The sequence below is a fragment of the Alligator sinensis genome, unplaced genomic scaffold (genome assembly GCF_000455745.1).
Source record: "Alligator sinensis unplaced genomic scaffold, ASM45574v1 scaffold437_1, whole genome shotgun sequence".
Lineage (NCBI taxonomy): Eukaryota > Metazoa > Chordata > Crocodylia > Alligatoridae > Alligator > Alligator sinensis.
In genome coordinates this window covers 1,837,731-1,838,396 of record NW_005842176.1, presented here as the reverse complement: position 1 = coordinate 1,838,396, position 666 = coordinate 1,837,731, and positions in this window count along the sequence as shown.

Here is a 666-nt window from a genome sequence, read left to right as displayed (position 1 = left end):
AGAGCTGATACCACCCACAGTGGTTGTAGTTAATACTTCCACTGTGTGCATGGTCCCATATGCTTGCCAGCACTGTACCAGTTTGAATCCCCTGACTGCCAGCTGCTATTTTGGAACCAATACCAAGAGGCAGAGTGCTGGAGATTGGGAAGTTTCCTGATTGTGGGATACTTTTCAAGTCTTAAAACCCGCTGATTTTTAGTCGAAATTTTGGAATGGGCCAACTCAGGGACGGGCAGTTATTTTGGGCAGAGGGCTGATTATTGAGTTTTGGCAAGTTGTTGAGGGCCGCATGGGTAGCCCCACCCCTTGACAGGTGCCCCACCCCCTGGTCACCATCTTGGGACTGGAAGCCCCACCCTCTAACCCCTGACCTTTGCCACCATAAGTCCCTCACCCTATGAACACACACACTCTCTCTCTCCCTCCCTCCCTCACTGCACACACACACACACACACCCCCCTCTTCCCCTCCCTCATTGCTCTCTCTGTCTCTCTCCCCCTCCCTCATTGCACAGACAGACAGACAGACAGATGCACACAAACCCCATCCTGCTCCTGGCCCTGGGGTACTGCTGTGACCCTGTGCTCCTGTAGTCTGGCAATGCAGTTGGGACCCACATGGTGCTGGAGTGGAGGGCAGGCAGGGAAGCAGTGAAAGTTCCA